We start from the raw sequence: 13,085 nt of genomic DNA, 5'->3' as shown, positions 1-13,085 counted from the left end.
TAGTCTGTGGGCAATGTTAGTCTATGGGCAGTGTTAGTCTATGGGCAATGTTAGTCTATGGGCAGTGTTAGTCTATGGGCAATGTTAGTCTATGGGCAATGTTAGTCTATGGGCAATGTTAGTCTATGGGCAGTGTTAGTCTATGGGCAATGTTAGTCTATGGGCAGTGTTAGTCTATGGGCAATGTTAGTCTATGGGCAATGTTAGTCTATGGGCAGTGTTAGTCTATGGGCAATGTTAGTCTATGGGCAATGTTAGTCTATGGGCAGTGTTAGTCTATGGGCAATATTAGTCTATGGGCAATGTTAGTCTATGGGCAATGTTAGTCTATGGGCAATGTTAGTCTATGGGCAGTGTTAGTCTATGGGCAATGTTAGTCTATGGGCAGTGTTAGTCTATGGGCAATGTTAGTCTATGGGCAGTGTTAGTCTATGGGCAATGTTAGTCTATGGGCAGTGTTAGTCTATGGGCAATGTTAATCTATGGGCAGTGTTAGTCTATGGGCAATGTTAGTCTATGGGCAGTGTTAGTCTATGGGCAATGTTAGTCTATGGGCAGTGTTAGTCTATGGGCAATGTTAGTCTATGGGCAGTGTTAGTCTGTGGGCAGTGTTAGTCTGTGGGCAGTGTTAGTCTATGGGCAGTGTTAGTCTATGGGCAGTGTTAGTCTATGGGCAATGTTAGTCTATGGGCAATGTTAGTCTATGGGCAATGCTAGTCTATGTACAATGTTAGTCTATGGGCAGTGTTAGTCTATGGGCAATGTTAGTCTATGGGCATTGTTAGTCTGTGGGCAATGTTAGTCTGTGGGCAATGTTAGTCTATGGGCAATGTTAGTCTATGGGCAATGTTAGTCTATGGGCAATGTTAGTCTATGGGCAATGCTAGTCTATGTGCAATGTTAGTCTATGGGCAGTGTTAGTCTATGGGCAATGTTAGTCTATGGGCAATGTTAGTCTATGGGCAGTGTTAGTCTATGGGCAATGTTAGTCTATGGGCAGTGTTAGTCTATGGGCAATGTTAGTCTATGGGCAATGTTAGTCTATGGGCAGTGTTAGTCTATGGGCAATGTTAGTCTATGGGCAATGTTAGTCTATGGGCAGTGTTAGTCTATGGGCAATGTTAGTCTATGGGCAGTGTTAGTCTATGGGCAATGTTAGTCTATGGGCAATGTTAGTCTATGGGCAATGCTAGTCTATGGGCAATGTTAGTCTATGGGCAATGTTAGTCTATGGGCAATGTTAGTCTATGGGCAATGTTAGTCTATGGGCAGTGTTAGTCTATGGGCAATGTTAATCTATGGGCAGTGTTAGTCTATGGGCAATGTTAGTCTATGGGCAGTGTTAGTCTATGGGCAATGTTAGTCTATGGGCAATGTTAGTCTATGGGCAATGTTAGTCTATGGGCAGTGTTAGTCTGTGGGCAGTGTTAGTCTGTGGGTAATGTTAGTCTATGGGCAGTGTTAGTCTATGGGCAATGTTAGTCTATGGGCAATGTTAGTCTATGGGCAATGTTAGTCTATGGGCAGTGTTAGTCTGTGGGCAGTGTTAGTCTATGGGCAATGTTAGTCTATGGGCAGTGTTAGTCTATGGGCAATGTTAGTCTATGGGCAATGTTAGTCTATGGGCAGTGTTAGTCTATGGGCAATGTTAGTCTATGGGCAATGTTAGTCTATGGGCAATGTTAGTCTATGGGCAGTGTTAGTCTATGGGCAGTGTTAGTCTATGGGCAATGTTAGTCTATGGGCAATGTTAGTCTATGGGCAATGTTAGTCTATGTACAATGTTAGTCTATGGGCAGTGTTAGTCTATGGGTAATGTTAGTCTATGGGCAGTGTTAGTCTGTGGGTAGTGTTAGTCTATGGGCAATGTTAGTCTATGGGCAGTGTTAGTCTATGGGTAATGTTAGTCTATGGGCAGTGTTAGTCTATGGGCAGTGTTAGTCTATGGGTAATGTTAGTCTATGGGCAGTGTTAGTCTGTGGGTAGTGTTAGTCTATGTGAAGTATGGGAATTGACGGCAGGAACTTCTTGACGGGAACACACTTTTTATTAAATCTTTACGTGTCAAAATACAACGTGTAGTCTCCTTTCTTCCGACTTCACACTCCACTACTCTCGTGTAAACTCTAGGCCTCTGGCTACACACGATACCCTTCACTCGTGTAGACCCTACGCCTCTGGCTACACAATACACTCGACTCGTGTAGACCCTATGTCCCTGGCTACACAATACACTCGACTCGTGTAGACCCTATGTCCCTGGCTACACAATACACTCGACTCGTGTAGACCCTATGTCCCTGGCTACACAATACACTCGACTCGTGTAGACCCTATGTCCCTGGCTACACAATACACTCGACTCGTGTAGACCCTATGTCCCTAGCTACACAATACACTCGACTCGTGTAGACCCTATGTCCCTGGCTACACAATACACTCGACTCGTGTAGACCCTATGTCCCTGGCTACACAATACACTCGACTCGTGTAGACCCTATGTCCCTGGCTACACAATACACTCGACTCGTGTAGACCCTATGTCCCTGGCTACACAATACACTCGACTCGTGTAGACCCTATGTCCCTGGCTACACAATACACTCGACTCGTGTAGACCCTATGTCCCTGGCTACACAATACACTCGACTCGTGTAGACCCTATGTCCCTGGCTACACAATACACTCGACTCGTGTAGACCCTATGTCCCTGGCTACACAATACACTCGACTCGTGTAGACCCTACGCCTCTGGCTACACAATACACTCGACTCGTGTAGACCCTATGTCCCTGGCTACACAATACACTCGACTCGTGTAGACCCTATGTCCCTGGCTACACACGCTGCATTCGGCTCGTGTAGCCCTTATGCCTCTGGCTACACACACTACACTCGCCTCTGGGTTACACAGAGTCCCGGTCCCGTTAGGACAGCGGGACTAGGTACCGCAGGGCCCTATGTCTTCATCCCCGTCTTCATTCTTCGCTGGTTACACACTGCCCTCACGCCTGTGTGCATCCCCTTTTATAGCCCCTGCTCACGAGAGGCGGAGCTGATGCGTACTTCAGCGTGAGCATCGCTCCTTAATGAACCAATCACGACGCGCTCTCTCTACGATCCGTTTTCCCCCGCGCGTGTTAACACTACTCAACCAATCACACCGCGCTGCCACCCGATCACTCCCTCTCAGCACGTCACCGGTCCACAGCCAATCAGTACCCCGTAACCCACGACCCCGCGCTGACCCCTGATCCTCCACCGTCAGCGCGCGTCACCACCTACACAGCCAATCATTACGCGCTGGCATACGATCCCTAATCCCAGCGCGTATCACCACTACATATGTGCAATGTTAGTCTATGTGACAATGTTAGTCTAAGGGCAGTGATAGTCTATGTGCAATGTTAGTCTATGTGACAATGTTAGTCTATGTGCAATGTTAGTCTATGTGACAATGTTAGTCTATGTGACAATGTTAGTCTAAGGGCAGTGATAGTCTATGTGACAATGTTAGTCTATGTGACAATGTTAGTCTATGGGCAGTGATAGTCTATGTGCAATGTTAGTCTATGTGACAATGTTAGTCTATGTGACAATGTTAGTCTATGGGCAGTGATAGTCTATGTGCAATGTTAGTCTATGTGACAATGTTAGTCTATGGGCAGTGATAGTCTATGTGCAATGTTAGTCTATGTGACAATGTTAGTCTATGGGCAGTGATAGTCTATGTGCAATGTTAGTCTATGTGACAATGTTAGTCTATGTGCAATGTTAGTCTATGTGACAATGTTAGTCTATGGGCAGTGTTAGTCTATGTGCAATGTTAGTCTATGTGACAATGTTAGTCTATGGGCAGTGTTAGTCTATGTGCAATGTTAGTCTATGTGCAATGTTAGTCTATGGGCAGTGATAGTCTATGTGACAATGTTAGTCTATGTGACAATGTTAGTCTATGGGCAGTGATAGTCTATGTGCAATGTTAGTCTATGTGACAATGTTAGTCTATGGGCAGTGTTAGTCTATGTGCAATGTTAGTCTATGTGACAATGTTAGTCTATGGGCAGTGTTAGTCTATGTGCAATGTTAGTCTATGTGACAATGTTAGTCTAAGGGCAGTGATAGTCTATGTGCAATGTTAGTCTATGTGCAATGTTAGTCTATGGGCAGTGTTAGTCTATGTGCAATGTTAGTCTATGTGACAATGTTAGTCTATGTGACAATGTTAGTCTATGTGCAATGTTAGTCTATGTGCAATGTTAGTCTATGTGACAATGTTAGTCTAAGGGCAGTGATAGTCTATGTGCAATGTTAGTCTATGTGACAATGTTAGTCTATGGGCAGTGTTAGTCTATGTGCAATGTTAGTCTATGTGACAATGTTAGTCTAAGGGCAGTGATAGTCTATGTGCAATGTTAGTCTATGTGCAATGTTAGTCTATGGGCAGTGTTAGTCTATGTGCAATGTTAGTCTATGTGACAATGTTAGTCTATGTGCAATGTTAGTCTATGTGCAATGTTAGTCTATGTGCAATGTTAGTCTATGTGACAATGTTAGTCTAAGGGCAGTGATAGTCTATGTGCAATGTTAGTCTATGTGACAATGTTAGTCTATGTGACAATGTTAGTCTAAGGGCAGTGATAGTCTATGTGCAATGTTAGTCTATGTGCAATGTTAGTCTATGTGACAATGTTAGTCTATGGGCAGTGATAGTCTATGTGACAATGTTAGTCTATGGGCAGTGATAGTCTATGTGACAATGTTAGTCTATGTGCAATGTTAGTCTATGTGACAATGTTAGTCTATGGGCAGTGTTAGTCTATGTGCAATGTTAGTCTATGTGACAATGTTAGTCTATGTGACAATGTTAGTCTAAGGGCAGTGATAGTCTATGTGCAATGTTAGTCTATGTGACAATGTTAGTCTATGGGCAGTGATAGTCTATGTGCAATGTTAGTCTATGTGACAATGTTAGTCTATGTGACAATGTTAGTCTATGGGCAGTGATAGTCTATGTGCAATGTTAGTCTAAGGGCAATGATAGTCTATGTGCAATGTTAGTCTATGTGACAATGTTAGTCTAAGGGCAATGATAGTCTATGTGCAATGTTAGTCTAAGGGCAATGATAGTCTATGTGCAATGTTAGTCTAAGGGCAATGATAGTCTATGTGACAATGTTAGTCTAAGGGCAATGATAGTCTATGTGCAATGTTAGTCTATGTGCAGTGTTAGTCTATGTGCAGTGTTAGTCTATGTGCAATGTTAGTCTATGTGCAGTGTTAGACTATGTGCAGTGTTAGTCTATGTGCAGTGTTAGTCTATGGGCAGTGTTAGTCTATGTGCAGTGTTAGTCTATGTGCAGTGTTAGTCTATGGGCAATGTTAGTCTATGGGCAATGTTAGTCTGTGGGTAATGTTAGTCTATGGGCAATGTTAGTCTATGGGCAATGTTAGTCTATGGGCAATGTTAGTCTATGGGCAATGTTAGTCTATGGGCAATGTTAGTCTATGGGCAATGTTAGTCTATGGCAATGTTAGTCTATGGCAATGTTAGTCTATGGGCAATGTTAGTCTATGGGCAGTGTTAGTCTATGTCCAGTGTTAGTCTATGGGCAATGTTAGTCTATGGGCAATGTTAGTCTATGGGCAGTGTTAGTCTATGGGCAATGTTAGTCTATGGGCAATGTTAGTCTATGGGCAATGTTAGTCTATGGGCAATGTTAGTCTATGGGCAGTGTTAGTCTATGGGCAATGTTAGTCTATGGACAATGTTAGTCTATGGAGCAATGTTAGTCTATGGGCAATGTTAGTCTATGGGCAGTGTTAGTCTATGGGTAGTGTTAGTCTATGGGTAGTGTTAGTCTATGTGCAATGTTAGTCTATGGGCAATGTTAGTCTATGGGCAGTGTTAGTCTATAGGCAATGTTAGTCTATGGGCAATGTTAGTCTATGGGCAGTGTTAGTCTATGTGTAGTGTTAGTCTATGGGCAGTGTTAGTCTATGGGCAATGTTAGTCTATGGGCAGTGTTAGTCTATGTGCAATGTTAGTCTATGTGCAATGTTAGTCTATGTGCAATGTTAGTCTATGGGCAGTGTTAGTCTATGGGCAATGTTAGTCTATGGGCAGTGTTAGTCTATAGGCAATGTTAGTCTATGGGCAATGTTAGTCTATGGGCAGTGTTAGTCTATGTGTAGTGTTAGTCTATGGGCAGTGTTAGTCTATGGGCAATGTTAGTCTATGTGTAGTGTTAGTCTATGTGCAGTGTTAGTCTATGTGCAATGTTAGTCTATGTGCAATGTTAGTCTATGGGCAGTGTTAGTCTATGGGCAATGTTAGTCTATGGGCAATGTTAGTCTATGGGTAGTGTTAGTCTATGGGCAGTGTTAGTCTATGGGCAATGTTAGTCTATGGGCAATGTTAGTCTATGGGCAATGTTAGTCTATGTGCAATGTTAGTCTATGGGCAATGTTAGTCTATGGGCAATGTTAGTCTATGGGCAATGTTAGTCTATGGGCAGTGTTAGTCTACGTGCAATGTTAGTCTATGGGCAGTGTTAGTCTATGGGCAATTTTAGTCTATGGGCAATGTTAGTCTATGTGCAGTGTTAGTCTATGGGCAGTGTTAGTCTATGGGTAATGTTAGTCTATGTGACAATGTTAGTCTAAGGGCAGTGATAGTCTATGTGCAATGTTAGTCTATGTGACAATGTTAGTCTATGGGCAGTGATAGTCTATGTGCAATGTTAGTCTATGTGCAATGTTAGTCTAAGGGCAATGATAGTCTATGTGCAATGTTAGTCTAAGGGCAATGATAGTCTATGTGCAATGTTAGTCTAAGGGCAATGATAGTCTATGTGACAATGTTAGTCTAAGGGCAATGATAGTCTATGTGCAATGTTAGTCTATGTGCAGTGTTAGTCTATGTGCAGTGTTAGTCTATGTGCAATGTTAGTCTATGTGCAGTGTTAGACTATGTGCAGTGTTAGTCTATGTGCAGTGTTAGTCTATGGGCAGTGTTAGTCTATGTGCAGTGTTAGTCTATGTGCAGTGTTAGTCTATGGGCAATGTTAGTCTATGGGCAATGTTAGTCTGTGGGTAATGTTAGTCTATGGGCAATGTTAGTCTATGGGCAGTGTTAGTCTATGGGCAATGTTAGTCTATGTGCAATGTTAGTCTATGGGCAATGTTAGTCTATGGGCAATGTTAGTCTATGGGCAATGTTAGTCTATGGGCAATGTTAGTCTATGGGCAATGTTAGTCTATGGCAATGTTAGTCTATGGCAATGTTAGTCTATGGGCAATGTTAGTCTATGGGCAGTGTTAGTCTATGTCCAGTGTTAGTCTATGGGCAATGTTAGTCTATGGGGAATGTTAGTCTATGGGCAGTGTTAGTCTATGGGCAATGTTAGTCTATGGGCAATGTTAGTCTATGGGCAATGTTAGTCTATGGGCAATGTTAGTCTATGGGCAGTGTTAGTCTATGTGCAATGTTAGTCTATGGACAATGTTAGTCTATGGGGCAATGTTAGTCTATGGGCAATGTTAGTCTATGGGCAGTGTTAGTCTATGGGTAGTGTTAGTCTATGGGTAGTGTTAGTCTATGTGCAATGTTAGTCTATGGGCAATGTTAGTCTATGGGCAGTGTTAGTCTATAGGCAATGTTAGTCTATGGGCAATGTTAGTCTATGGGCAGTGTTAGTCTATGTGTAGTGTTAGTCTATGGGCAGTGTTAGTCTATGGGCAATGTTAGTCTATGGGCAGTGTTAGTCTATGTGCAATGTTAGTCTATGTGCAATGTTAGTCTATGTGCAATGTTAGTCTATGGGCAGTGTTAGTCTATGGGCAATGTTAGTCTATGGGCAGTGTTAGTCTATAGGCAATGTTAGTCTATGGGCAATGTTAGTCTATGGGCAGTGTTAGTCTATGTGTAGTGTTAGTCTATGGGCAGTGTTAGTCTATGGGCAATGTTAGTCTATGTGTAGTGTTAGTCTATGTGCAGTGTTAGTCTATGTGCAATGTTAGTCTATGTGCAATGTTAGTCTATGGGCAGTGTTAGTCTATGGGCAATGTTAGTCTATGGGCAATGTTAGTCTATGGGTAGTGTTAGTCTATGGGCAGTGTTAGTCTATGGGCAATGTGAGTCTATGGGCAATGTTAGTCTATGGGCAATGTTAGTCTATGTGCAATGTTAGTCTATGGGCAATGTTAGTCTATGGGCAATGTTAGTCTATGGGCAATGTTAGTCTATGGGCAGTGTTAGTCTATGTGCAATGTTAGTCTATGGGCAGTGTTAGTCTATGGGCAATTTTAGTCTATGGGCAATGTTAGTCTATGTGCAGTGTTAGTCTATGGGCAGTGTTAGTCTATGGGTAATGTTAGTCTATGTGCAGTGTTAGTCTATGGGCAATGTTAGTCTATGGGCAATGTTAGTCTATGGGCAATGTTAGTCTATGGGCAGTGTTAGTCTATGGGCAGTGTTAGTCTATGGGCAGTGTTAGTCTATGGGCAATGTTAGTCTATGTGCAATGTTAGACTATGGGCAGTGTTAGTCTATGGGCAATGTTAGTCTATGGGCAGTGTTAGTCTATGGGCAATGTTAGTCTATGTGCAATGTTAGTCTATGGGCAATGTTAGTCTATGGGCAATGTTAGTCTATGGGCAATGTTAGTCTATGGGCAGTGTTAGTCTATGGGCAATGTTAGTCTATGGGCAATGTTAGTCTATGTGCAATGTTAGTCTATGGGTAATGTTAGTTTATGGGCAATGTTAGTCTATGTGCAATGTTAGTCTATGGGCAGTGTTAGTCTATGTGCAATGTTAGTCTATGTGCAGTGTTAGTCTATGTGCAGTGTTAGTCTATGGGCAGTGTTAGTCTATGTGCAGTGTTAGACTATGTGCAGTGTTAGTCTATGTGCAATGTTAGTCTATGTGCAGTGTTAGTCTATGGGCAATGTTAGTCTATGGGCAGTGTTAGTCTATGGGCAGTGTTAGTCTATGTGCAGTGTTAGTCTATGGGCAATGTTAGTCTATGGGCAGTGTTAGTCTATGTGCAGTGTTAGTCTATGGGCAATGTTAGTCTATGGGCAATGTTAGTCTATGGGCAGTGTTAGTCTATGTGCAATGTTAGTCTATGGACAATGTTAGTCTATGGGGCAATGTTAGTCTATGGGCAATGTTAGTCTATGGGCAGTGTTAGTCTATGGGTAGTGTTAGTCTATGGGTAGTGTTAGTCTATGTGCAATGTTAGTCTATGGGCAATGTTAGTCTATGGGCAGTGTTAGTCTATAGGCAATGTTAGTCTATGGGCAATGTTAGTCTATGGGCAGTGTTAGTCAATGTGTAGTGTTAGTCTATGGGCAGTGTTAGTCTATGGGCAATGTTAGTCTATGGGCAGTGTTAGTCTATGTGCAATGTTAGTCTATGTGCAATGTTAGTCTATGTGCAATGTTAGTCTATGGGCAGTGTTAGTCTATGGGCAATGTTAGTCTATGGGCAGTGTTAGTCTATAGGCAATGTTAGTCTATGGGCAATGTTAGTCTATGGGCAGTGTTAGTCTATGTGTAGTGTTAGTCTATGGGCAGTGTTAGTCTATGGGCAATGTTAGTCTATGTGTAGTGTTAGTCTATGTGCAGTGTTAGTCTATGTGCAATGTTAGTCTATGTGCAATGTTAGTCTATGGGCAGTGTTAGTCTATGGGCAATGTGAGTCTATGGGCAATGTTAGTCTATGGGTAGTGTTAGTCTATGGGCAGTGTTAGTCTATGGGCAATGTGAGTCTATGGGCAATGTTAGTCTATGGGCAATGTTAGTCTATGTGCAATGTTAGTCTATGGGCAATGTTAGTCTATGGGCAATGTTAGTCTATGGGCAATGTTAGTCTATGGGCAGTGTTAGTCTATGTGCAATGTTAGTCTATGGGCAGTGTTAGTCTATGGGCAATTTTAGTCTATGGGCAATGTTAGTCTATGTGCAGTGTTAGTCTATGGGCAGTGTTAGTCTATGGGTAATGTTAGTCTATGTGCAGTGTTAGTCTATGGGCAATGTTAGTCTATGGGCAATGTTAGTCTATGGGCAATGTTAGTCTATGGGCAGTGTTAGTCTATGGGCAGTGTTAGTCTATGGGCAGTGTTAGTCTATGGGCAATGTTAGTCTATGTGCAATGTTAGTCTATGGGCAGTGTTAGTCTATGGGCAATGTTAGTCTATGGGCAGTGTTAGTCTATGGGCAATGTTAGTCTATGTGCAATGTTAGTCTATGGGCAATGTTAGTCTATGGGCAATGTTAGTCTATGGGCAATGTTAGTCTATGGGCAGTGTTAGTCTATGGGCAATGTTAGTCTATGGGCAATGTTAGTCTATGTGCAATGTTAGTCTATGGGTAATGTTAGTTTATGGGCAATGTTAGTCTATGTGCAATGTTAGTCTATGGGCAGTGTTAGTCTATGTGCAATGTTAGTCTATGTGCAGTGTTAGTCTATGTGCAGTGTTAGTCTATGGGCAGTGTTAGTCTATGTACAGTGTTAGACTATGTGCAGTGTTAGTCTATGTGCAATGTTAGTCTATGTGCAGTGTTAGTCTATGGGCAATGTTAGTCTATGGGCAGTGTTAGTCTATGGGCAGTGTTAGTCTATGTGCAGTGTTAGTCTATGGGCAATGTTAGTCTATGGGCAGTGTTAGTCTATGTGCAGTGTTAGTCTATGGGCAATGTTAGTCTATGTGCAATGTTAGTCTATGTGCAGTGTTAGTCTATGGGCAATGTTAGTCTATGGGCAGTGTTAGTCTATGTGCAGTGTTAGTCTATGTGCAGTGTTAGTCTATGGGCAATGTTAGTCTATGGGCAGTGTTAGTCTGTGGGCAATGTTAGTCTATGGGCAGTGTTAGTCTATGGGCAATGTTAGTCTATGTGCAATGTTAATCTATGGGCAGTGTTAGTCTATGGGCAATGTTAGTCTATGGGCAGTGTTAGTCTATGGGCAATGTTAGTCTATGTGCAATGTTAGTCTATGGGCAATGTTAGTCTATGGGCAATGTTAGTCTATGGGCAATGTTAGTCTATGGGCAGTGTTAGTCTATGGACAGTGTTAGTCTGTGGGCAATGTTAGTCTATGGGCAATGTTAGTCTATGGGCAATGTTAGTCTATGTGCAATGTTAGTCTATGTGCAGTGTTAGTCTGTGGGCAGTGTTAGTCTATGGGCAATGTTAGTCTATGGGCAGTGTTAGTCTATGGGCAGTGTTAGTCTATGGGCAATGTTAGTCTATGGGCAATGTTAGTCTATGGGCAATGTTAGTCTATGGGCAGTGTTAGTCTATGTGCAATGTTAGTCTATGTGCAATGTTAGTCTATGGGCAATGTTAGTCTATGTGCAATGTTAGTCTATGTGCAATGTTAGACTATGGGCAATGTTAGTCTATGGGCAATGTTAGTCTATGGGCAGTGTTAGTCTATGGGCAATGTTAGTCTATGGGTAGTGTTAGTCTATGTGCAATGTTAGTCTGTGGGCAATGTTAGTCTATGGGTAGTGTTAGTCTATGTGCAATGTTAGTCTATGGGCAATGTTAGTCTATGGGTAGTGTTAGTCTATGTGCAGTATTAGTCTATGGGCAGTGTTAGTCTATGTGCAATGTTAGTCTGTGGGCAATGTTAGTCTATGGGCAATGTTAGTCTGTGGGCAATGTTAGTCTATGGGCAATGTTAGTCTATGTACAACGCTTGATGAGAATGACCATACCTTCAGCACACACACTTGTAAGATGACTTTTCTTCAACAGCCAAAGCCAAATGTCCCCCGTGTAGCCTCCAGAGACTGTAGGGGCAAGTGCAGCCACCGGCACTGTGGCACACGCATGAGGGAGGTGGTCTTGGGGCCAGCACCACGCCCGGCCGTCTTTGTCTCCCCCCGGTGGCGATGATCACTTCTGCACACCACACCGAGTACACGCAAGGGACACGCAGGGACACGCGCTGAAACTCTGTGTGTCTGTCTGTCTGTGTCTCTGTCTGTCTGTGTCTCTGTGTGTCTCTGTGTGTCTCTGTCTCTCTGTGTGTCTCTCTCTGTGTCTCTGTGTCTCTCTCTGTCTGTCTGTGTCTCTCTGTCTCTCTCTCTCTCAGTGTCTCTCTCTGTGTCTCTCTCTCTCTGTCTCTCTCTGTCTCTCTCTCAGTGTCTCTCTCTGTCTGTCTGTCTCTCTCGGTGTCTCTCTGTCTCTTTCTTTCTCTCTGACTGTCTGTCTCTGTCTGTCTGTCTCTGTCTCTCTCTGTGTCTCTCTCTGTGTCTCTCTGTCTCTCTCTCTCTCTGTCTCTCTCTGTCTCTCTCTCTCTCTCTCTGTCTCTCTCTGTCTCTCTCTGTCTCTCTCTGTGTCTCTCTGTTTTTCTCTGTGTCTCTGTCTCTCTCTGTCTCTCTCTCTGTCTGTGTATCTGTGTCTCTCTCCTCTCCCGCTGTTGATACAACTCGTGCACATTCCCGGATATGGAACTCGCCCGACTCACCCAGCACGCATCGGAGTCTTCCCCTTTCGAGGTAACAGCCAAACGGAGTCAGGATACCACCGCCTTGCCAAACCAGTCAAACCACACACTCGCCTAACCACCCACCCACACCACACACCCACCCACACCACACACCCACCCACTCACTCTCCCGCCCACTCATTCACTCGCACGCCTACCCACCCCACCCACTCGCTTACCCACTCACTCACTCGCCTACCCAATCACTCACTCGCCTACCGACCCACTCGCCTACCCACCCACCCACTGGCTTACCCACCCACTCACTCGCCTACCCACCCACCCACTCGCCTACCCAGCCACCCACTCGCCTACCCAGCCACCCACTCGCCTACCCACTCACTCACTCGCCTACCCAATCACTCACCTACCCAGTCAATCACCCACTCGCCTACCCACTCACTCACTCGCCTACCCACCCACCCACTCGCCTACCCAGCCACCCACTCGCCTACGCAGCCACCCACTCGCCTACCCAGCCACCCACTCGCCTACCCACCCACTCACTCGCCTACCCAATCACTCACCTACCCAGTCAATCACCCACTCGCCTACCCACCCACTCACTCGCCTACCCACCT

The 13,085-nt window shown here is 43.9% G+C and overlaps 1 long non-coding RNA gene across 1 annotated transcript in view; it reads right to left on the bottom strand.

Annotated features, from left to right (window-relative positions):
* LOC133361149 (uncharacterized) overlaps positions 1 to 12,552 on the bottom strand; it is a 14,846-nt gene extending 2,294 nt beyond the window's left edge. The window contains exons 1-2 of the long non-coding RNA XR_009757332.1: positions 12,484 to 12,552; positions 11,729 to 11,915 (exon numbers count right to left, since the gene is read on the bottom strand). This is a non-coding gene — a long non-coding RNA (uncharacterized LOC133361149). The remainder of the gene's footprint in view (positions 1 to 11,728; positions 11,916 to 12,483) is intronic.
* Between the last annotated feature and the right edge of the window lie 533 nt (positions 12,553 to 13,085).

The sequence above is a fragment of the Lethenteron reissneri genome, chromosome 71 (assembly GCF_015708825.2).
Source record: "Lethenteron reissneri isolate LAM-NWPU_2019-01 chromosome 71, ASM1570882v1, whole genome shotgun sequence".
Taxonomy (NCBI): Eukaryota; Metazoa; Chordata; class Hyperoartia; order Petromyzontiformes; family Petromyzontidae; genus Lethenteron; species Lethenteron reissneri.
This window is presented reverse-complemented; position numbering and strand designations above follow the sequence as displayed.